Source organism: Desmodus rotundus, chromosome 1 (genome assembly GCF_022682495.2).
Source record: "Desmodus rotundus isolate HL8 chromosome 1, HLdesRot8A.1, whole genome shotgun sequence".
Classification (NCBI taxonomy): Eukaryota; Metazoa; Chordata; class Mammalia; order Chiroptera; family Phyllostomidae; genus Desmodus; species Desmodus rotundus.
In genome coordinates this window covers 8549997-8573317 of record NC_071387.1, presented here as the reverse complement: position 1 = coordinate 8573317, position 23321 = coordinate 8549997, and the positions used below count along the sequence as shown (strand labels likewise).

At 39.5% G+C, this 23321-nt stretch overlaps 1 protein-coding gene and 1 long non-coding RNA gene across 4 annotated transcripts in view; one reads left to right on the top strand and one right to left on the bottom strand.

Annotated features, from left to right (window-relative positions):
• Nucleotides 1-23321, bottom strand: part of NR6A1 (nuclear receptor subfamily 6 group A member 1) — a 194657-nt gene that overhangs the window by 76064 nt on the left and 95272 nt on the right. The gene's annotated exons all lie outside the window — the stretch shown is intronic.
• Nucleotides 15709-23321, top strand: part of LOC123479935 (uncharacterized) — a 38691-nt gene continuing 31078 nt past the window's right edge. Inside the window, exon 1 of the long non-coding RNA XR_006655765.2 lies at nt 15709-16087. This is a non-coding gene — a long non-coding RNA (uncharacterized lncRNA). The remainder of the gene's footprint in view (nt 16088-23321) is intronic.

Here is a 23321-nt window from a genome sequence, read left to right as displayed (position 1 = left end):
AGAAAATGCTTTTGGAAGAAAAGAATACAACATTACTGAGCACTTCCCGTGTGCTAAGCACTATTGTGAGTGTTTCACATATATATATATATATATATATGTATATATATATATATATATATATATTTGTCAACATGTGGCGCCTGTGAGACAAGAACAGTGTCTCCCATTTCTGCAGGTGACAAAACTGAGCCCCGAGAGATGTTTCCGCAGAGGTCACACAACTAGACAGTGGTAGAGCTGAGACCAGACTGCCTCTACTGACCCGTCTCGGCTATAGGATAGGCTAATACATCCCCACCCTTATTTTTTCTTAAAGTGGGGGTGATGAACTATGATGTGTCTCTTTTCCCTTCTTCCACTCACTCCTAGATATGGGATGACAAAAAAAGCTCAAAAGGTAGAAGACAAGAAGCACTGGGCTGCAGCAGGCTTTGAAAACACACAGGCTAAGGGGTTTTCAGCAGGATGTCAAAGGGAACAGTTCCATCACAGCCAAAGATTGGGTATAAAGAGCACATCTTCGCAAACAAGAGTAAGGTCTTCTTTTAAAGTTTGGTTTTGTTTGTTAAGGAATACAACAGCAAATGCAGTGGTTCCAATGAACGGAATGTCAATGGGGAAAGATGGTGCGTGCAGGCTTTGTTTTTGATCTTAACAAGCCAGCACATTCTCTCTGTGCTTACCACGGCGAGTGGCAAGACAAGCCAAGCCCAGGCTGAAAAGCTCTGTTTCCTGTAGTGCTTCCCTTTCCCATCTCAGATGGCTTTCAGGATCCGTCCTGAATTCACATCATTCCTGCCGCAAATGTATATACACTTAAAAGAGAAAACTATTTCTGCATTTTGTTTTGTTGTACAGAGCCCACCAACCAAGAATTAGAACCTGCAGAACGATGAGTAATGAAACAAGAATTTTTGCTATTATGCCAAATTAGTTAAATAAATTCAATTTAATCTATATTTAAATAGGCCAAGTAGAAACCAGCTGCATGAGAAGGTATTTTTCTACAACAAAGTATGATAGCAGGTTACTTAAATGTAATTACTGTTGCAATTACATCACTGGTAAAATGTTGCAATTCAAGTAGTTTCAAAACATACTCCTTCATCTTGATCATTTAAAAAATCCACTTATAACCATGACTTCAAAATAACTCTGTAAGAAGGTATCATTATCCCACTTTATCCCAAGTGCAGAGAGAGAGCTAAGACCATACTCCAAGTTTTGAGTGTTTTCCCTTTCTCAAAGCCATTTCCCAAGGCTATCAATGTCTTGTCTACTATGCCTCTCACTTTCTTGAGGTGTCCTGCTTCTAACTTCTTCCATTTCCTGGGAGAAAGAATGATTTCTTCCTGTTGTCTGAACATATCGTTCTGTGTACAGTGTTGGATAAACACTTCTGTAGTTACAGCTTCTTAAGACATTCCAATCTAGAGAATAAAGTCGTATCTGCCAAGTTCTAAATAACTGGCATGGTTTTTCTAGATAAAGTGGTCATTGGCATAGACAAGATTAACTTGCAGTGATATTGATTTTCCTCCAATTTGGGGGGGAGCTTTATCTCATAAATCATTTGTTAAATTGTAAACATTTTGTAAACTAAAAGCAAGAGTCTTTTCCAAATGAACATTTGAGATGCTAAAGTAGTAAATTATATTTTCTAAATTTTTTCATCCATATAATCAAGAAAGTAACAACCTACAAAATGACAGTTCTAAGTCAAAACAAATGTTTATGAACATACAGCTATATTGAATTCTATTTTATAGTACAATAACTATATAACTCCCTCCCATTATACTTTGAATTATTGTACCTTTCTGAACTGAGCCATTCCAGTTCTGCCAATTATCATCTTAAAACTAGTAGAGGCTGCCTACTTTGTAGGGAAAAGAACATGGATTCTGAGATCAGAGAGACTTGGATTCCAATTCTTGCCTTACTATTTCGTACTTTTAATCCTTGGGCAAGTTACTCAGTTGCTAGCAGGGGCGTCCAGTCTGCAGCCCTACAGCTGCATGTAGCCCAGGATGGCTATGAATGTGGCCCAACACAAAATCGTAAATTTACTTAAAACATTATGAGGTTTTTTTTGTGTGATTATGTGTTACAATGTATTTAATGTGTGGCCCAAGACAACTCTTCTTCCAGTGTGGCCCAGAGACACCAGAAGGCTGCACACCCCTGGCTTAGAGCCTCAGTTTTCTTATATAAAATAGAGATACCATCGCTTACCTCTTATGGTTATTTTAACACAAAGTAAATGAGTATGTCAGGCAAGCTCAGTTCCTGGGATATAGGTAAGTGTGTTCAATAAATGGCAGAGGGTGCTTAATGAATGCTTGTCATCAACTGTCCTATAAGGAATGTCTCTTGTTCCTCATAGGACCCAGAGAGAAGGGAATGAAGATTAGTGATGTGATAAAGTGGTAAAAATAATCTCCACTTTCAGTATTTCTGCATTTTAGCATTTCTTTCCCAAATATACAACTGGAAGTTGACTTTAAGATGAAGTCTCTGGATAAAGGAATCTGTATCAGCTGATTAAATAAAAAACATAAATTTATGTACTAAATAATGTCCAAATTGCTACAAAGCAAAACCATTTCTACACAGCTTACATTTCTGCAGCGTAGCTTTAAAAGAAATGAAGCCACTCTGTAATCCCATAGATTATGCCTAAAAATAGAACGATGGGCCAGCTGTCAGACTCATGCATACACTGTAGGGAAAATGGGGCCAAGAATCTCTCCCCAAAGACCACGACTACTCTTCTGGCACTTCCTCCCATACATATGAAAAACCAATCTATTCCATTCCAGCAGCTACTGCTTTTTTACTGGACCTAGGACAAGAGTTTGAAATTCTGTAGACTTGTGAAATCTTCCCAAATTTGCAAAGTACTACTCCTATCAGGCTTATAACAGAAGTGTCATGCGTGATCTGGAATCACTGCTTCAACATAGGTCCATTTTTTAAAAATAAATTTTACTCTTCTGTGAACTCTTCCTTTCACAATTATTTAACGTTTTAAAAAAAATTAAATGTGATCAGGACGGGGTTCTAGTCCAGACTCCATCATGAACTTACTGAATAATGTTAGGCACAGTATGCCCATGTGTGGGTCTCAGGTCTCTCATCTGCATAATGAGACAGTCGTAGGAGATATCCACGTAAGGGTATCACTCAGCTGTGATGCTCTAGGATTTTCTGAGCCTCAAAACTTACAGATAGACTGAACAGAAGTGAGAGCAAACACCCCTTTGCAGCTAACCAATGTTTTGAACTACTTCAGTCCCAATTCCATAAGCAATGCTCCCATCTAACTAACCAAGAACTCAGTAACCCTAAAAAGGTGACCAGAAGAAATTACAGTATATTTTCTACTGATTGTTAAGGAAGCAAAGGGCCAATTACTACGGGTAAAGGAGGGAAGTGTTCTGCAGAGAAGAGGGGACAATGGTATCTGAAAACGCTGGACACACGTCAAGGAAATAAAACCTGAGTGCTATGTAGGCCACAAATGCATTATTTAAATACTTATTGAGCACTGACTATTATGCAACTGGCACTTGTCCAGGTGCTAGGAATAGAATGATGAACTAGACAGATACACTTCCGTCAAGAGTCTCACCAGCATCTATCTCCCCAAGGCAGGCACACATCCTGCCCGGGTCAGTTCCAAACTGACCCTCAACAGCCAAATGGAAAGAATGTAAAAGGCCTCACATCTGATACACACAATACATGCTGACGGGGCATGGACAAGAACCCTGGTCACTCCAATGCCTCTGCAAAGTGGGCAGTTCAAAGAAAGACAATCACATACTGAGTCTGAGTGAGGAGCTACTGGGTGAGAGGTTACATATCAAAATACTATGACAGCCATTTTAGGCATGTGCTTCTTGGTTTATTGTTTCCCCCCCTCAGGGAATAGTGGCATCATTAGTAAAAAACTCACACAGTGGAAAACGCAAGAGAAAAAAAGCCTAGCTAGCATAGGAGTTGTTTACTCTGCACTGCAGCTCAGAACCTGAGGGAGTGCCTTGTAAACGACACAGTATGGAGCCCAACAAAGACACTGTGATGACAACCAATCTGGTGGGGGGGTGTTTGTCTCACGAGACTGCAGGCTTACTCTCTGCCAAACCTCTGACACACTACACGTGTACGACGCTGAAACACACTGAGGACTCCGGGAGTATGAGGATTCAATCGTTTGTTCGACAAGTACTTATTGGGTACCCACAATCCTCATGATGGGAATTCAGAGCAAGCAAGACTGGCGTGACTCTGCCCTTACAGACTACTAGTAGAAGGGCAAACACTAAGCAATTATGTAAAAAAAAGTTAATCCTAACTGTGGTCACGTGTGATACAGGAGGCATGTGTTAACAATGAAGAGATCTAACTTGGCCTGGGAGGGGTAGAAAAACTCAAGCAATGAATTATGAAGAGAATGGACAAAGCCCAAACTTATGCAGAGAGGAGTCAAACATGATTTCTTTTTTTTAAAAATGGCCTATCCTTTTCTGCTCCCTAAGTCTCAGACACCTATCTCTTCTCAGTGCTTCTCAATACCCTCTACTTCTTGGTATTACTAAGAAGATCTTACTGCAGTGCGACCACCAGTTTGATGACTCCCTCTCTCCCACCAGGCTGCAAACTCCTCCAGGACAAGAACCTTATTCAACTTATTTCTGTGGCTCTAGTACCTAGCATCGGGCTAGAGACTGAGGAGGGCCTCAGAAAATGATGGTTATTATCATTATAATTACTGCTCTTCAGACTGGTTATTAAACAAGTTATGCAACTCTGTTCCCGTTAATTAAGATCCCTCTCCCATCTGGCAGAGAAATAACAACAAGTCAGTCCCAGGAACAGATCACCTACCACTGATCCCAACTGGTACCACTGCTCTCAGTTTCTTTGTAGTGGTGCTTTTGGCTTGTTTACATAGATGGGTCACAGCAGTCTTTTCCACTGTGCTGTGGTGACTTCAGACGCAAGGCTACTAGCCAAGAATAGCAACGTCTTAAAAGATAGTGATTTTTAAGATCACAAGGTAGGGAAGGGGTAGGGTGAAGAGAATTAGGACACTAATTCTGTAGTGCTCTGTAGGCTAAAAGAGTCATTGTGTCACAGAAAATTAAATCAGGGTGAATATAACCCCTAGTCTCCTGAATAAACGTAAGCAGGACCCATGGTACTATGTCACTTGGCCACCCTGGGGCCATGCTAGGTCCTCAACGACATTCTGTCCTATACCCCAGGATCATCCTAAACTGAGGAGGCAAGGTCATTGCTCCGCCAAGCCAAATTCTACAAAGCTCCAATTGCCCCAGACGGAAAAAAGAGGATGCCAACTGCTAAATCCATGTTGATAGCTAGAGAAGGATTAAAGAAACTGCACACATGGTGATGCCCAAATCTGAGCAATGAGATTAGCCGCGTGGACTGCCTACACCTCACAGAGGTTTAAAACAAAGAGATGTGCCGTCACATTTTTCACTTCTAGAATTCAAACTGGAGAAGAAGCCCCAAGAGAGATATAGTAATATACCCTGCTGCCTCAGAATTCTAGAGAAACACTAACACGGAGGGAGTCACTGTCCTCTAGAAATTGTGGGGAGACAGACGGGGAATTACCTACAGCGTCATGAGAAAAGCACAAGCAAGGTACTGATGGGAACTCGCAGGCAGGGGTGATAAATTTGTGGGGGTGGGGAAGGGTCTGGTGAAAACTGCAGTCAGAAGCGGCATTATAGCTCAGTTTTGAAGGGATAGGTTCGAAAAGGGCAAAGAATGGGGAGGGAGTAAAAAGTTCATTCTAGGCGAAAGCAGTTGCATATACAAATATATGGTAGCATAAAAGCACAGGTTATTCTGAAAGGACAAGTAATTGTGTGTAGCTAAGAGGTTAAGGCACAATGCAGTGAGTGGCAGGACAGGAAACTGCGGGATGTTGAGGGAGGCCAGATTGGGAAAGGTCTCGTACCAGGCTAAACAGTTGGACTTCTTCCCGTGGGTGGGAATAACATACACTTACTATTATTACTGTTTATTTTATTGAATACCTATAGTGCACTAGGCAAGGTGTTTTACATCATTCCATATAATGTTCAAAACTCTGTCACATGGGTATTTTTCTCCCCATTGTACACACAAGAAAAAAACATTCCAGGGAGGTTAGGTAACTTTCTCAAATCAGGTTTGTTTAACTTCAAAGACACACAAAATCTCACTCAAACAGGATTATTGGTATAAGAACTCCTAGATGCCTGATTTCAAACAGGCATCTGTTTGAAAGATGCCTGTAAGATCCTACCTAACCTAGGGCTCTTTCCAACATACTATAGATTATAATGTAAGTTTCAGAACACTCTCACCTGAGCCTACTGCAAACTTAAGTGAGTGGCATATAAAAATGTTCATGAAGTCCTTGAAATCACTGGCATCAGACTGAGTAGGTTCATCTACTATTACTTAGCAGTCTCTAAAACACAGGGATCCTAAGAAATCCTAAGATCAGTTTTTCCGATGGTCCTTGTCATAAGGTTTCTCTTTCCTGCATTTGACTTCAACAGCTACCTCAGCAGACGAGGTAGCCAGATTCCAAAGTTGAGACAAGAACAGGATTAGACTGTGGCTTAGATACCACCAAATCGGACATCTGACCATAACAATGCAATAATAAGGAAATAAGGATTGTGGTAACATGTCCAGGCTCTGAAGCTTATTTGCTGACTGAATTTTTTCATGTTACTTAAACTTTATGAACCTCAGATTCCTTATATTTAAAATGTAGTAATAACCCTGATGAATATAGAAGATAAAATTCTCAACAAAACATTACCAAACCAAGTATAGCAATGCATCAAAAAGAACACACACCATGATCAAGTGGGATTTACTCCAGGGATGCAAGGTTGGTACAATATTTGCAAGTCAATAAATGTGATCCACCACATAAACAAAATGAATGATAAAAACCACATGATCACATCAATCGATACAGAAAAAGCATTTGATAAAATCCAGCACTAATTTATGATAAAAACTCTCAGCAAAGTGGGACGAGAGGGAATATACCTAAACATAACAAAGGCCATATATGACAAACGCACTGCCAGCATAATACTCAATGGGCAAAAACTACAAGCGGTCTCCTTAAGATCGGGAACAAGACAGGGATGTCTACTTTCACCTCTTTTATTTAACATAGTACTGGATGTTCTAGCCATAGCAATCAGACAAGAAGAAGAAATAAAAGGCATCCAAATTGGAAAGGAAGAAGTAAAACTGTCTTTATTTGTAGATGACATAATACTGCACATAGAGAACCCCAAAGATCCCACCAAGAAACTATTAGAACTGATAAGTGAATCAACTGTAGTAATAAACACTATTTTCAGGATAGCTATGAAAGCTATATAGAATAACCAATGCGAAGGAAGGACTCAATACCTAAAGTATGGTAGGCACCCACACCTACCTACCTTTCCTACTTATGCACACACTTAGCTAGCATTCTGTCTGCCTGTCTCACAGGATTTCTGTGAGGATCAAATAAGGTGATGTCTGTGAAAGTCCTTAATCAAGTAAAATATAACTATGTCATTACAACTAAGTTCAAAACACTGCTCAGGGCACAAGAACGAATATTTTATAATCCTTGCCTTCAAGGGGCTAACCCTCAGACAAGAGAGCTTACAAGTACACAAATGAGTGTAATACAGGTAAGAAGTAGTAAGTGTTAGAAGAATGGTAATAACATAGTTGAGCGTTTACCATAAGCCAGACCTAGTCTAGGTGCTTTACCTATATTATCCCATTTAATCCTGAAATAAGCCCTATGTCCCAAGTACTATTATATTCATAGATGTGGAAACTGAAGCACATGTTGGCTACGTTATTTAATTAAGTTCACACAATGAGTGGTGCAGCCAGGATTTAAATGCAAGAATTGTGACTCTAGAGCTCATACTGAGATACAGAGATGTGCATTAAAGAAGTGGAGAAATAAAATGGTAACAATGGGGTCTAATAATGGACTAATATTCATTCAATAAGAAAGCACACTGTGCCTGGCCTTGTGCTAAGCACTTTACATGCAAGCTTTCACTGAATTCCAAAATTCCTCAGTGAGCTCGACACCATCCTGATTTTACAGATGAGACAAAAGACTTAATGAGGCTGGGTTATTTGCTCAAGATCTCAGTTACCAGCAGAACCAGATCTCAAACTTAGTCTGTCAATGTATAAAGCACATGTTCTTAACCTCTTTGCTGTATGGCTCAGCGGCAGGCAGTGTGTTCAGTCTGGGTGCTGAAGGCCAAGTAGAATTTGAATAGCTGATAATGAGTTTGTGTGAGACTTCAGACAAAGGGTGCAGCATGAATAAAAGATTACACAGAGGGAGTCTAGGGATTTAAAAATAATTCTTAACATTTATTGGTGTATAAGTACCCACTGTTTTTAACACACACATACACACACAGAGTATTTTAAATAACAATAGGATCACTTTAGTTTAGGATCCCTGAGTTGTCAGGTGGGCTAGATTACCCTTTCCACCATTAAAAATAACCTTTTAAATTACAACAACAGTATAAGTGTATAGAACATTGGAAAATGTAAAGAATAAAAAATAAAGCATGTCACAGACACTTTGAAAGTGAATTACGGAAAATTAGTTGGGAAGGTAGTTCAGGGACTGACTGCAGCAGCCTTGGCCTTGAGTGCCAGGCTGAAGAACCAAACTTACATACACTCTACATGCATCAGAAGACTGAGCAGAGAGGCTGTACATAATTACAGCCTTATGCTATGCTTAAGACAGACTTAAAGGAAGAGACAAGAGGCAAGAGGATCAGGTAGGAGACTATTGCAAATAGTCCAGGTAGAAGTTAAGGGCTTATTAAGCACAGCATAAGGCGTATGAGTAGATTCCTTATCATGACCACTATAAGCTCAGGCTGAGTCAGGCCTGAATTTGAATTTGGCTCCATCACTAGCTGTGTGATCCTAAGTTACTCAAACCTTGTGAGCTTCGGTTTTATCATCTAAAACAGGGGTTTCAAACTCATTTTCGCTGGGGGCCACATCAGCCTCATGGTTGCCTTCAAAGGGCCGAATGTAATTTCAGGACTGTATAAATGTAACTACTCCTTAACAGTTAAGCAAGAGCTCGGCACTGCTGCCGGGTAGAAACAAGGTGCTGGGCCGGATAAAGCAAGGTGGAGGGCCGGATTCGGCCCTCGGGCCTTGTGTTTGCCACCTGTGATCTAAAAGTAGGGATAAATAAATCCATGTAAAGAGTTGTGAGAACTAAATAAGACATGAATAATTCAAGTTTTTCAATTTCTATACTATTGACATTTTTGGCCAAATAATCCTTTAAATTTTTTTTTTTTTTTTTTTAAATCAAGGAGCTGTCTGGCATTATAGAATATGTAGCAATATCCCTGGTGTCTACCTACTCACCCTTCCCTTGCTGTGACAACCAAACATGTCCCCAGACACTGCCAAATAACGCCGGTTGAGAACCATTTGGCATAGTTTCTGACATATAAAGTAATCAAAAAATATATAAGCTGCCCTGGCTGGTGTGGCTCAGTGGATTGAGTGCTGGCCTGCAAATCAAAGGGTCACCGGTTCAATTCCCAGTCAGGGTACATGCCTGGATTGTGGGTCAGGTTCCCGGTTGGGGCGTGCAAGAGGCAACCGGTGGATCTCTCACACCTACCTCTCTTCCTTCCTCCCTTCCAATCTCTCTAAAAATAAATAAACAAAATAGTTAAAAAATTAAATGTAAGCTTTTAAAAAATGACTGCTGAGGAGGAAGGGAGGAGATTGGTGGTTACTTGATGATGAAGGCAGAAATACAAAAGGCAATGTGTAATCGGAGATGACTAAATTGGCTGGCTGACTGGACAAGGAGGCCATGAAAGAAGGAGACAGCAGAGGTGACCACAGCTTTAAAGCTACGTTATTCATCCCACCAAAAAAACAAGGCAGACAGCAGATAGTGCAGGTCTGAGGGACTAGAGGGGCACACAGATGGAGATAATTGAAAGGCATTAAGAATTCTGGCCTGTAGCTAGGGAGAAGGTGAGTGTAGGTCTTTGTATCAAATATCAAAACCACTCTTTATGTTTCCTGAGCTGTTAATGGTTTCAGTTTTGTCTAATAATTCGAAAGTGAATACTTGACATGCGACTTCACCGTAAAGCTCTCAGGAGAAATAAACTTAGAAGACATGTTTAACAAAGAATATGCAGAGCCTTTAAGATTAGAAAAAAAGGTGTTCCCTTTTCAGAAAGAAATACAATCAGAAAAAATATATAAAGCAATTAAGACACAAAAAAATCACTATAAATTTATACATAGTGACAGATTTGTTTTCCATGCTTTCAGCACACAGCTGAAAAACTGGTTATGTACTGATCCTACTGAAAATTAAACCAATTTCTGAGCTTTTAATATGTGCCACATATTTTAGAAATATTGGTGAAGAAAAAGTGATTGGGACTTCTGGCCAAGACAGAGGCATAGGTAGAAAGTTTGCCTCCTTGCACAACCAAAAGAAGGACAACAACAGATTTAGAAACAAAAAACAACCAGAACTGCCAGAATATTGAACTGTATGGAAGTCCAACAACCAAGGTGTTAAAGAAAAAACATTCATACAGACCGGTAGGAGGGGTGGAGACAGGCAGCCAGGGCAGAGAGGATTCATGGCAAGGCAGAAGCTGCGAAGCGGGTGGTCCCACATTCGCATGAGGATAAACTGAGAGGGACAAATGGAGAGCGAGACAGACCATGCAACCCAGCATTCCAGTGCAGCAAAATAAAGCCTCAAAACCTCTGGCTGTAAAAACCTGTGGGGATTGAGACGGCAGGAGAAACTTCCAGCATCACAAGAGTTCGTTGGAGACACCCACAGGGTCCTAGAATGCACACCAAACTACCCATCCAGAAATCAGCACCAGAAGGGCCCAATTCGCTTGTGGGTAGTGGGGGAAGTGACTGAAAGCCACATGAAAGCCGAACAAGCAGCTCTGTTCCCTCTTGGACCCCTCCCCCACATAATCCTGTAGTTGTCACACTTCCATTCAACTTGATTTCTGATGGTTCTGAGTGAGGGTTGTTCTGTATTTGAGTTGTAATTTTGATGTGGTTTGTGAGGATGTGAGCCATGTTTACCTGTGCTGCCATCCTGACTGGAAGTCTGTGGTGGGGTTTGTTTGTTTGTTCAGTTTCATTAAAGGTTAGTGTCACTTGGGAAAGTTATAAAATGTGGTAGAAAAAAATAAGGGCTTTGGAATCATGCTTTGCTTCAAGTCCTGGCTCTGCCACTTCATTGCTATGAACACTAGACAAGTTATACCCTCTCAGAGCCCCAGTTTTGTCACAGTGCTTTTCAAAGTTCGGGGTGCCCCATCAGCGAGTTGTAAATTCAATTTAATGGTTCACAAATAACACTTTTAAGTAAAAAAGTAAAAGAGAAAATATCAGATGATACTACCTGTAATAAGGACAAGTACTATTTTATGAAAGTGAAGTTTCACATATATAGTATTGATATATAGACAGACAATAATTAAAATATAAAATATCTTTTCTTACACTAAATAGATAATGGTCAAAAAAACTTGAAAGGCACTGACCTACAAAATGAGACTGTCATATGTGTGCAGTGTTATTTTCTGTGTTTTTCAGAATATTTGAGATTTGAAAAAATAAAATAATGTGGGTCAAATGTTAGCAATTACCCCTCCTAGAGTCAGAATATCTGAATACAACCTTATTTAAGAATACTGGGAAAGTTCCTCTTTATTGGTCAATTTCAGATTCCCATCAATACGTCTTCTTTAAGTACATCATATAAATGAAACAGTCAGCCATCATCATCTGCCAAGGACATGTTCTTCTAAATTATTGAAACAGAAAGATCAGTTCTAATTAGGAACTGAATTTTATCTTAAATTAATATAAAGAACCAGCAACAGTAATGTGTGAAATCACCTAGAAGCAACTCTTGCTGGACAAGCTCTCTCTGATGGAAAAAGCAGTGAAACCAGTATTAGCCCGAGAAGTGTTCTAAAAGAAACATCATTCTGCTAGGACACCCAGAGTTGGCCACTCACATGTGAAAGCCTTGACAAAGTCCCCACTTTTGGAAGGACTCCAGTTAAAGGTGGTGTCAGGAAGCCTCAGGAACAAAACTTGGACAAGAACTGCACAGAAGGAATTCTTTGGCCTGCAGAACAAGTTACTTTTCTGTATAAAACCTTCCAATTTCCTACCATTTGGGGAAAAAATACAGATGGAAAAAAATCCAAATTTGTAACTACAGCTTACAAGGCCCTACATGATAGGGCCCCACCCCACCTCCACAACATCACCTCCTATCTGTATTCACTTTCCTTTTAGGCCATACTGCCCTTTCTGCTCCTTAACTACGTCAAGCTTAATCCTATCTCAAGCTTAATCCTATCTCAGAGCTCCTGTTCTCACTGCCCAGATCACACTTCCTTCAGTTCTTTGTATGTTGGGTTCTTCTCATTTGCCTCTCAGTTTGTGTATTTCACTTCCTCAAAGAAGCATTCCCTTTTCCTCATTAAAGAAGTCCCCCATCCCACTGGTTGAAAACGGTGAAGGAATTGAGAAGGACAGATTGGTAGTTACAAAATAGTCACAGGGGTATAAAATATAGCACAGCGAATATAGTCAATAATACTGTAATAACTATGTATGGTGCCGGCTGGGTACTGGAAATATCAGGGGGAACACTCCGTAAAGTTTATGATTATCTAACCAGTTTGCTATATACCTGAAACCAATACAAAATAATCACAAATGTAAAATTGAAAAAAATAAAAGTAAACAAGTTAGATGAACATAAGAAAAGTCCCCCATCCCACCCCACCCCTAAAGCATTCTCCATCATCACGTTACACTATTTTATTTTCTTCACAGCAGTTTCCTTCCTATTTTACTTCACCCTACGTTTTTAGCTTATTTTCTGTCTCCTCACTAGAATATGAGTTCCATAAATCTTTTCTTTTTGTCTTGACTCGCTCCTTAGCACCCAGAACAGTGTCAGTCACTTACTCACTCACCTACACACGTGTATGTCTGTATACGTGCATCTGCCAAATGAACAAGTGAATAAACATCATCAGTGCATTTGTTCCAGTGTATTACATTTGACTGCACTTTGAAAATAATGAGAAAGAAAACGTACATGCATGGGAGTACATGTGAATTGAGTTCAACAAGGAATTGTTCAGCTTTCCACTGAGCATCCACTCATGAACTGTATCTATGATAGGGCTATACTCCTGGTGCCCAGTGAAAGAATATGTGATTTGGTTTCAAAGCTTAGGCTAAATCTCCTGTTTATAAACCCACTGATCATCCCTCACTATGAAGGTTTCCTTTAGCAAGTTTCCTCATCTACTAAATGAAGACAACAGTACTGTTTTGAAGAGTAAACAAGCTAATGTTTAAAAAACATTTGGTATGTAATAAAAACCCAATTAAAATTAGCTATTTTTTTATTATTCATTCATTCATATTTCCCCCAACTAGTACTTATTGCTACTGTGTTGTAGGTCCTGTGCCTGTACATCAGGCACAGGCACAATTCGTGAGGGACTGGCTACAGTACCTGCCCAGGAGGGGCTCACAGTGTAATGGGAAAGATAAAGCCATAAACAATAAGTATAAAAGATAGGAGTATAGGATGTACTTTCTCATCCAGGAAGGCTGAAGAGAATCTACCTGCCCTTCTCTAGCAAATCTATGAGGGTCCAGTCTCAAGTTAATAGGTAAACCCAAACCCTTCCAACTAATAAAACAAAATGGGTTCTGAGACGGGTCAGAGAAGCTCTGTAAAGAAGCCCTCACAAGACTATAAGAAGAATGGTCAAGAATGACTGTCATAATGGCCAAGAGGTGGAAACAACTAAGGTGTCCATCACATTTAAAAGGATAAATAAAATGTGGTGTATTTTACACATTTTGCGGTACATCATATACAACAGAATATTATTCAGCTTTAAAAAGGAAATTCTGACACATATTATAACATGGATAAACCTAGAAGACATTATGCTCTGTGAAGCCAGTCACAAAAAAAACAAATATTGCATAACTCCACTTATATAAAGTATTTTGAGTAGTCAAATTCAGAGACAGAAAGTAGAATGGTGGCTGCCAGGGGCTGGAGAGAGGGAAGTTAGCGGTAGGCACATGATTTCAATTGGGGAAAAATAGTGAAAAAGTTCTGGAGATGGCTGGTGCTGATGAGATTGCAGAAAAATGGGAACACACTTAATGCTACAAAACTATACACTTAAATGGTTAATATGGGCCCTTGATCGAGTGGCTCAGTCAGTTGTTGTGTTGTCCCGTACACCAGAAGTTCGTGGGTTCGATTCCTGGTCAGGGCACATACCTAGGTTGTGGGTTTAGTCCCTGGTTGGGGCATGTACAGGAGGCAACCAATTGGTATTTCTTTCACATCAATAAAAATATATTCACTCTTTTGTAACTTTGACCATTTTTGTATGTAGTAGTGTATCAGCCCAGCTTTTTCCCAGGTTGAATTGACATGAGAAGAATTCCAGGGCAGTCCTCATACACAGGACACTATGTGATATAGTTAACATCTAAGAAATTACAAATACCAATATAGAAACACACAAACCCTGATTTATTGCAAAATAGAGAGATGCTATAAACACTAACCATGGGTTTATTTCTCCAAGGGTAAGAGAGGCAGAAAATAAGCCAAAGCATTTGTATGTCTAAATATCAATTTTGGATTATATAAGCTAATTCCTAAAGAGAAAAGAAAGTCCCTGGAAAAAAATTTTAACATTTTTAAAAAATGTTAATTTGCATTAAGCAATGCAACTTTCATAGACGAAGCAAAAATGTCACAACTGACTGTCCTATATAATGACCTGGTTTCCCAGTGGCCCAGAAAGATGGGAAGTAAATCCCCGAAACCCTAGTTTAGGCAGATTGACGAGAGTAGACTGTGGCTGTCTGCATGATTAAAGGCTATGTCACAGCACGATGGGATCTATGCTTTGCTAGCTTCCCCCTAGGAGTCCCCACTCTTATCCCACACTGAGACTGGGAAAAGAGTGACAGCTTCACCCTCCTATGTTCAAAGACTCCGGAATCCAAAATTTAACTTCTCTGCTGTCCATTCATCCGATTTTAATTAAGAGCAATTTATATCATCTAGAAAGCTTCAAAGTCAAATACCACCTTTATTTTTACTTTATCAAACCCATTAAAATCAAGACCAGGGTATGATCTGGACATGGGACTTAGGATCACAAAAAAATCTGAAATCAAATAATTGGTTTAAGTGAGAGTCAAGTTCATCAACAATGAGATGACAGCTTCGGGCAAAGTCGGCTGCCTTCTTGCATTTCAGAAAGACTCGCATTGCTCCTGACACGCTACATAGGTATATTGTAAGTAACCTCTGGGTGGGTAATGCCACCAAACAAAAGCAACACCTTCAAAGTATCTCTCAGTGACTAGAGGCAGCCAGACACTCAAACTGCCAGTCCTAAATTACGGCCTCTGAATGGTGAGGGCTTCACATTTCACTGATCAGGGCACAGCCCAATCAGAAGACAAACCCCTGCACTGCCAGGGACCAGCAAATCCGCTTTCTTCCAGTGTGCACATGACTGAATGTGCTTCTGTCCATCATCTGGGTCATATATAGTTCAATGCGAGCTGAGCAGACAGGGCTGTAAGGAAATCTGGCGCGGTTCAATACCTCGTCTAGCCTGGGTTCCAGTATCTAATTTTTTTTACTGACAAACTCATTTCTCTACTGGGACAGGATGGTGTGCTGGCTGGAAGTTCCATTTCTACAGCAAGAATCTTATCTGGAAACACAGAAGTTGTCCTCTAGCCACAGCAGCTCGAACTTTTTTGATTGTTGTTGCTGCTTTTCTCCCATCACCCCCACCCCCTTTTGACAAAGATCCAACTGTAAAAAGTCTTACGTAACAGTTCAGGACTACTTCGGTTCTTTTACCGGGTAAGCACTTTCTTTTTTTTTTTTTTTTAACTAAAAACCATTTTAACATTGAATCTGTTGAGAGGCTTGACTAAAATCTTTTAAGTAATTTGTGTAGTGAAATACTGTCAGCGGATTTTTTAGTCTCATTTCTGCACGTGCTCCTTTGTTCTCAGAACAGAAGCTTTTTATACACACCCCATAACGCAGCTGGAGAGAGTTATGAAGTCAGTTATTATAAGGAACACAAAGGTTGCTTTGCACTCTTTGCCTTTAGATAATTAATTTTGTATTTGTTTTCTTACAACAGAGTATTTAATGAAGGGAGAAATTCAAAAAAGAATAAACTGTTGGAGAATCTAGCGAAGTTCGAAGTTTTCACTACCTTTTCTATCTGTAGTTTTGTGTGGCCAAACACTTGTGCCGCCTGGGGCGTTGGGGGTAGAGGCAAGCGTAGACAGAGAGGAACTAAGCCAGACATGGACAAAGGCATGAGCCAAAACCAGACAGTCCTGGCCGCTCGATAGGCCAGCAGTGGGTGAGACAGGTCAGCCAGCTGCAGGGGAGGGAGAAGGGGGGGAAAGGGGCATGGATGTGTGAGGTGCTCATGCGTGCGATCGTGACTAGATTCTGAAACTGCCAGCCATTTTCCCAGCTGTGCTTTGTGCAATCTAAAGGAATGCATCTCCTCTGAAGCAGTCTTGCCAGAGCCCAGTGATAGGTAGGAGTGTGATAGATACCACAACATATGGAATCAGAAAATACTGCGATCTGGGGTGGGCAAGAGGGAATGCAGGGGGTGTGGAAATTTTTTAGTGATCTGGAATGTGTTGAGTGACAGGAAGTGCTCAAAGCTCCCCCCTCCACAACCCAACTCTTCTCAGTCGCGCCTGCTTTTGTCTAACTCTTGTAATCTACACACTATTGCTTACAAAGCTGTCTGAGTTTAAGACAAAAAGAAACATAAAAGGCTCTCCATCCCATAGTACCTGTGATATGGAAGGAATGGAAAAAGCATGGACCTTCAAGCCTGTGGACATTATTCTGGGTATACAAGAGAAAGATAAAGTAATTTTCCAAGGATAAATGAGAATTATGAATTATAGCCTAGCTTCCAAATCTGAGTTTTTAAACCCTGATTCTGCAATACTTACAGATGCTGAAGTTGGTTCCTAATTTGAAGGAGGTTTGTTTTGTTGGGTTAATATAGTGTATTTGAAGTTGTTTATATTTTCTTTGTATAAATTTGGATTTGGGGAGAAAAAATGCAAATAAGCAGAATGTACTAAAAAAAAAAAAAAAGGGAGGATTTTTCCCTTCATTGGTTGAAATGCATTTGAAAGGGTTGTTTTCTTGGAAAAAACAGCTTGCTCTCTCTCATTTTTGCATATATGCTACAAAGATAACTTTATGCCATAATAAACATAAGGTGGAAAACTTACGACAGAAAATAATACAGTGTTCTAAGTGAAAAACATTTTTCCAAACTTCTGTATTATCAACAGAAACACTAAAACTTGAAGAAAAGTAGTCAAATAATTCAATGGCTAATCTTACTTTTGGGTGATGAAATGGAAAATTAAGTGTGAATAAAATGATGCTTGAGAATATTTCTACCTCCTACCACAAAGGATGATAGTGGTCAGTCTAGGAGTTAATCTTTCCTAGCGTGGCTCTGAGCCTTCATGCCGAGCAGACGTTATTCACATGACGATTCGAAAAGTCCATTCATATATCTCACTACCTGGATTTGAATAGAAACCAGACAGCAATTCTTTAGTTCCAGCCACCATTCGCCCCACTGGACAATAGCGATTTGTTAGCACAGAGTCACAGGCTGTGGGACACAAAGCTTGGAGCTGCAGAAAGATGGGGGATTCGGAGAACAGGAAATTACAGGCCCGATGCACTCCTGGCAGCTCTGAGAATAAAAAAAAAATAAAAAAAAAAAAAAAGGCAACACAGGGATGCCATGTTTGAGAGCTACTTCTAGCTTTTTTAACCACCTCCAATGTCATAAAAGCTCTATTGTTGGAGAACATAAATTCACGAGTCCCATGTGCTCTCTTTTCTCACTACAGGGAACTTCATTCAATGCTCTGGCACAGTCAGAAAAATCAAAAGCATCCAGAGTTGATTAGTTGTGGACTCTGAGATAAAGGAGAGGAGCATTTCCAAAATGAAATGTTAGAGAAAAAAAAATATGCTTAATAACACAAGTGACGCATAATAAAATTAGTGTCTTTTACAAATTATTTCATAAGACAAGACAATCAAAATGAAACCAAAATGTATCAAGATTCCAGGGAAACAAATTTTTCTTCAAAATATCATATAAAACCTACTATTTAATTCCATCAAAAGTTTCTTTGGAAGATACATATCAATTTAAAAACTAATCTTACATATTACATCTGAGTGGGTTGTATTTTCCAAAACAAAGAACTAAAATCAAAGTCCTAAGGACTTATTTTGGAATGTTGGAAAGGAAAACTACATTTTACTTCGTGGATTATTAAATTATTATAGCTTCCAGGCTAAATTTAGAAATTGCCTCTACTTCCCTCACTTCAGACTTTAAAAAATAAAATTAATGGCCATTCTAGGCGAGGGGGGAGAAAGAATTCTCTGATCTCAATTAATGAGCATAAGGAAAGAGTACAAGGGTTCCTACCCAGGCCCTCGTGCTGCAACCCGAGCACCAGCAGACTGGACGGGTGTCCATTTCAGCAGGAGACCCTGCACAGCAAAGTTGTAAATGATTTTCTTCTTCTGCCTTTCTTCTGTGACCTACTAGCAAACACAAGTCTTAAAAGATGTCATACCTGATATATACTCATTGAATGAGATCACAAATGATCAAAAGTGCTTTGGAAACGTTAACTATTCCACCCTATTTGGTCCCATGGCTTTAAGTTGAACACATGGCAAATTTAACATTGCTGAAAAACAAATCAGCAACTATAAACTACCAATTATTGAATTTTCTATCATTACTCATCAAATACAAGCATCAGTTATGACCTTAATTTGCATTGCCATCCAATACAATACCCACCAACCACATGTGGCTATTTTTACTTGAATTTAAATGAATCAAAACTAAATAAAATTAAAAATTCAGTTCCTCAGTTGCACTAGCCGCATTTCAAGCATCAACAGCCCCATGTAATTAGTGGCTGTCATACTGGACAGCACAGACTTAGGACAGCTCCCTTACTGCACAAAGTTCTATTGGACAGCATTGATCTAGACGATGCTCATATGCACAACACCTGTCTTCAACTACACACCCAGCTGGACATGAAAGAAGTTAACCTCTAAGTAAAAAATACCATGATAAGCATCATAATACTTGAGAAATGTCTTTAAAAAAGCATTTTCAAATCAAAGGTTTCATTTTTCTTCTTGGTCTACAATAAAGAGTTTATGAAGACTATTAAGACAGCAGTGACAGACAGGAAGTAGCAGCCAACATAATTAAAATGTTCCAGAATGGCATTAACTTAAGTGTCAGAAAGTTCTTCCTAAACACAAAGCAGCTAATTCTCTAGTCTCCTTTACAGTATCAATGTCATGGACAATAAGGAATAGCAAGAGAGCAAGGGCCTTTGAAATCAGTCAGACCTGAGTTTGATTACCACTACCCACTTTACTCCCAGATGGTATTTGATGAATGAATTCACTTCTTTGAGATTTAGTGTCCTTATCTGCAAAATGGGGAAATAGCTACTCTGCAGGATGTATGGAAGGACTCATAATAAAGTACTTAAAGTAAGGGGATGGGCATGCAGTAGAGATTCAAAAAAGGGTAGCTAATATTTATTATTATATTTTTCCCTTCATCTTCATGATATGACTCCTTATAGACAGATATATACTATTCAACACAACAGCCTGCATGAACAAGTATTTTAAAATACTAATGCTGACCATGTTAGTAATTCAACTGGAATAAAAGGAAAATATTTGTATGCTAGACAGTTTTACCCAGCCAGTGTGTGACCATGCTGCCCCATGCAGCCTGGCTTTGCCAGAACAGTCTCATGTCATACTTGGCTCAAATACTCAGTATGGTCCCTGTATGTTCAGTCTTATATTTATGAATCTGAGCTTAGGTTTTAGATGAAAGGACAATGCTAAAAAGTAGCTAATAAGTAAACTCTACCAAATACAAAGTAATGGTTTCCAAATACTGGAAACCTGCTGCCTGTTCAAGAAGAAGAGAAAGGCTATTTTGGAAATGCAATGATAAGAAGCCTCATTCTCCCTTGTTGAGATGACCAAAGCATAAAACTGTGGATAGACATTGTTAAAAAAAAAATACTGAACTGAAGCTTTTTTAAAGGAACATTTAAATAACCTACATTATAATGGTAGTCTTGAGCCCTGGCTGGTGTGGCTCAGTTGGTAGAAGCATCATCCCATAACAAACTGTTGCGGGCTTGATTCCCAGTCAGGGCACATATCTAGGTTGCAGTCTGATCCCCAGCCCGGGAGCATACGATCTCCAGTCTGGGCACGTACGGGAGGCAATGAATCAATGTTTCTCTCTCTCTCTCCCCCTTCCTCTCCCTCTAAAAGCAACTGGAAAAAAGTATGCTCGGGTGAGGATAAAAAAAATAGTAGTCACAAAACAAGCAAAATTTTCAATGCCTTATGACCTTCAATTACTGTGAACTTGGTTTATGGTCAAGACCAGATGCAATGAGTGGTGCCCCTCAAGGCTTTAGTGGGTTTTTTAAAAAAATGCAAGTAGCTTCTATTATTATTACATGTCTTAACCTCCAAATCTACCATCAAATGAACTGGATGTGATAAACAAGGATATGAGGTTCTTAAATTTTGACACCATTCTCAACCCATACTATGCCTGCTAGGTCCAAAAAACGTAGGTCTTAGGATCAAGTTGATATGGGTTGGAATCCTGGCTATACCACTTATTTACGATGTAATCCTTAAAGTCACTTCCTGTCTTTGTCTCAAACTCTTCATACATCAAATATGAATATTAATACCTTACTGACAGGTCATTTTAAGGACCATATATATAAACCATCTTGAACTACTCCTGGCACATGGAAAACACTCTGGAAATGTCAATTCTGTGAAAACACAGAATTGTGTGTTCTTATCTGAGACTCTTTCCAAACAGAGATGGAAATAGAAGGATTCCAGGCTGATTTATAGCACAGACCATTCTCTGTTTAAATTTTAATTAAAACAAACACACAAAGATAAAAGCTGCCAACACTGAACAGAGAATTTCAAGTCTTAGAAACATAAATGAATTGACTGAATGAATACAAGGAAACTTAGTATTTGAAAAGTGAGGTGGTGCCCTGGCTGGTGTGGCTCAGTGGATTGAGTGCTGGCCTGGGAACCAAAGGGTCGCTGGTTCGATTCCCAGTCAGGGTGCATGCCTGGGTTGCGGGCCAGGTCCCTGGTGGGGAGCATGTGAGAGGCAACCACAGAGAGATGTTTCTCTCCCTCTTTTTTTAAAAGGAAAAAAAAGTGAGGTGGTACATCAGATTTTAATATTTAAAGTGCAATTTAATACTAATTCTTGGTCATTAGAACAAAAACATCAAAATTCTAAAATATCGCCCAAGATTGATAAATTAAAATAGTCTCCTACAAGTATGGGAAAGAAAATTCACGTTTCCAAAATCAAAGCCATAGAAGAAATTCTTGGGTAAAACATTTTCCAACTACATCTGAAGACTCATTTTAAAATTGAAAATAATCCAGCAGGAACTAGAAATAGTAGGTGTTTCTTAATTATGCCAACAGGAAAAAAATGTTGGACGTGCTACATAACCTTTCAGAGTGTGTAAGACAGTAGATTTTCCAAAGCAAACAGAAAAACTATAAAGGAGATAGTGTGGTGGGAAATCTGAAAAGGTACATTTATCTCCCAGAAATGGGCTGAATCAGAAATAACATCAAATCTTAGCTCTGCTACTATCTAGCTGGGTGACTTTTAACAAGTCACTTCTGAGGATTTGTTACTAGTGGTAGTTCAAAAAAACACATTCATACTAGTGGCTAAAGAACAAATAGCACTTAGAGGTGAGAAATTTGGATTTGCCAGATGGTTTTCAAATTTCAGTGTCAGGTGGGTGGAGGTGGAAGAGGGTATGGCGGGGGGTGGGAGGAGGTTAAAAGGTAATGGAAAAAAATGCAATAGAAAAAGAACTATTACAAGAAAAAAAATCGGTCTCTGCAAAGCCTGGCTATCTACCATTAAGATGTCTTACGGGACTGCTTACCAGATAGCTTAGACAGACAGGACAGACATCCAGAGACTGTGGATCTGATTGCAAAGATTTCCATGGATGCCATCAGCACTGATAAATAACTCACAAACAACCTTCAGAGAAAAGGTTCCTCAGCAGGTGTTTCTGGGTTCTTACTGAATGTTGATTAAGCACAGCCCTCTTTCTCCAGACATTCATCCAACAAATATTAAATTCCCAATACGTATAAATGCACAGAGCTAGACCCAGGTTGAGCAATGAACTAAACAGATATATTAGCTGCCTCCATGAAGCTGACAAGCTATAAAATGGAATAACTATGGCTAGAAGCCATATCATTTAAACCATGGTAGGAATCTTGAGTTTAGAAACTTTCAGAATGGGTCCAATAATTAGGGAAATACCATCCTGCTGAAGTTGAACATAGTTCATACAATAATAATAAAAGACTGTATACCCTCAGTTCCATTTGATTCAATCACAGAGATCTAAACAACAAGATCTTTTTTTTTAAATTCTCACCCAAGGATATATTTATTGACTTTAGAGAGAGCAGAAGGGAGAGAGAGAGAAACATTGGTTGCTTCCTGTACACTCCCCAACCCGGGATGGAGCATGCAACCTAGGTATGTGCCCTGAGCAGGAATCAAAACCACAACCTTCTGGTGTATAGGACGATGCTCCAACTAACTGAGCCACCTGGCCAGGACTAAACTACAAGATCTCAATGCATTCTAAGCCATGAAGGAACTGAAATATCTTCAAACACATAGGCTCGTTTCACAATGACTTACTGCTCAGATCTGTGGTAAACCACTAGCTTATGTAAAAATTCAGTCTCCTTTTGATGATGTTTAAGAACAAGGTATTTTCCTTGTTCTTAAGGAGGGGATAGAGTAAAGGGGATCTGGGCGTGGAATGAGATTCCAGGAGCAGATCATGATAAATTCGAGCATTAAATGTGATATAAATTTCCTTCATTCCGTTCCCCAAGA